Raw genomic sequence first — 2489 nt, forward strand, 5'->3', positions numbered from 1 at the left:
CCTGTAGGGTAACATTACAGCTTGTTTCTACCAGATGATGAACATCTGTCCTGTAGGGTAACATTACAGCTTGTTTCTTCATGTTGTTCTTGGTCAGTTTTGGACCAATTTTAAAGAGTCTTGGTTACATTAGAGACATACACACCAATGCATGGGGAAATATGGTCCATGTTGAAACATAATGACATTATCCTTTGCAAAGTAACCCACTTTTTGGAGTGTGTTATAAATCTTATGTAGAGTCTTATTCTTACACTATGAGGTGATTCTGGTCCTAGTCAAGTGGCCATTGCAACGGTAGTTCTTTTCCTGTTTCAAGGACAAGAGGAATGATTTCAAGTCACCAATAGTTAGTTCAATGTACAGTACATGAGAGTATTCTCTTTTTAAGATTAGCCAAATAGTAATCCACTCTGAAAGTTTAATGTGAATTACTTTGCTGAAACAAAATGCTGGCATGGCCCTTAATTATGTGTGTTTAAGTATCTTTATTATAGCCTGACGGGGTCATACTCAGAATCTAGTCAGAATTTGAACTCCCGACCTTAAATGTTGTGGGCGGGGCTAAGTTCGTCTCACATGCAGACCATCTTTATTAGTCTCCCGAAGGAGAAATTTCTTTTGGACACTGAGAGAAATTTCTGCAAGACATTTTATTTTATTTTTTACAACTTTATGTGCACGGTTAAAAGACTTGTGCACTAAAAAAAGGTGCTAAAATCTAATCCAAAGTATCATTTGAATCTCCAGAGGGATCTTTAGGATTTGTCGGGGTATCCACATTAAATATGTCTGGTCTTCTTCCGTACTGGTACAGAAACAGCTGCTGACTTCGGCGCATGATACGCTTTCTTATTCCAGCTGTTTGATGATCTCTTGGTGCTGGTGAGCAACTTCTAGAGGTTAGCCCAAAGTTAGCCCTCTGTTTTCTGGCTGGTTGATGGAGGAAGACCTCAAGATGTCTCCAGTGGCTGTATGGCTGCTGACAGTGTGTCTGTGCAGCTAGTTTACGGGCCGGCAGGGCCAGCCCTCTCTGGTTTCACTGAGCGAAGAGAGGGCACAGCTGCAGCCACCAACGCTGAAACCCTCCCCACCCAGAGACAACTGCACTGCTGCACAAACAAGGGCCACGCTGTGTGTGTGAAAGGGCTCCAGACACACATCTCCTAATGGGGCGGATTAGGCTGCAACTTTGATACAGAGTTCCAGGCAGCACAGTAATGACGCCTCCTTGTCCACTCACAAAAGACTGCAAGGAACTAAGACCTGCTGTCTGAAGTCCCTCCAGAGCCAGACAAAGGCTGCACTCAAGCCATGGACCAATATTTATTAGCAGACACATGCAGTTTTCGGGGCCTGGATTTCTCTAGAAACATCTAAACAGATTTGTGTGATCTTTATTACTGTTGTGAAGTCCTGTTGTAGTGGTGTCTTAATGTTGTGTTTTTATAGTTTATAGCTGATATGGCTACCGGCATTTCCATAATGTGGTTTAAAAATATGTGCACCTGCATGACCGCTTGTTTCGAGTTTTGAACATATTAACATGAAAGTGAAATAATTCTAGCAGTTGGGATTAACAATGGATCAAATATAGCACCATGCTATTAAAACCACTGACAACGCTGGCTAATTAGCCGCTTGGATGATGAACATGGTCACTTCTGACTCCAAAAACAGGTGGGCCATGGCCAGTTGGTTTCATAACAGCAGTCCCCAAACCAACGGGTGACGTCACTGATACGATGGGCATTATTTTTACAATCTAGGGTTTCATCTGGAAGCAGATTCAAACTGAGAGTGAGGACGGTTGGTGGGCACATTTTTCCCACAATCCAGGGAAACAGTGGAAAAAAGGGAAATTTATGGACTGAATTGCTTTGGCAATAACTCCAAAAACTAAAACAAAGCAATAAATCCCAGGAAATCCAAGGTTGTTGGAGCTGTAGATCACAATTGTTTTGACAGCATCACTTTGGTATTGTTATGCAAAGGCTCAAGACACTGAAGTAGAGATGTAACAATTTCAAATTTTAGTTTACAATTTTCTCAGAAAAAATGCGATTGACAATATAATCATCCCTTTCAGTCAAATTTAAAAATATTAATAATTAATTAATTAACACAGCCTATGAAGTAAACAATGCCTCTTTATTATCATAAGACATTGTATTTGTTTCTGAAAAGGTCCCATGGCATTAAAATTTAATTTACATTAATATGAGTTCCCCCAGCCTGCCTGTTGTCCCCCAGTGGCTAGAAATGGTGATAGGTGTAAACCGAGCCCTGGGTATCATGCTCTGCCTTTAAGGAAATGAAAGCTCAGATGGGCCGATCTGGAATCTTCTCTTTATGAGGTCATAAGGGGAAAGGTTACCTCCCCTCTCTCTGCTTTGCCCGCCTAGCGCAAAAAAAGAGACTTCAGATACAGTATTAGGGACCACTAAGGTCTATATAAAAAGACTTCAGATACAGTATTAGGGACCACT

At 41.3% G+C, this 2489-nt stretch overlaps 1 long non-coding RNA gene across 1 annotated transcript in view; it reads right to left on the bottom strand.

Moving 5' to 3' along the window:
* LOC117959448 overlaps nt 1-2489 on the bottom strand; it is a 22110-nt gene that overhangs the window by 1460 nt on the left and 18161 nt on the right. The window lies entirely within an intron of this gene.

This window comes from Etheostoma cragini, chromosome 16 (assembly GCF_013103735.1).
Source record: "Etheostoma cragini isolate CJK2018 chromosome 16, CSU_Ecrag_1.0, whole genome shotgun sequence".
In the NCBI taxonomy this organism is placed as follows: Eukaryota; Metazoa; Chordata; class Actinopteri; order Perciformes; family Percidae; genus Etheostoma; species Etheostoma cragini.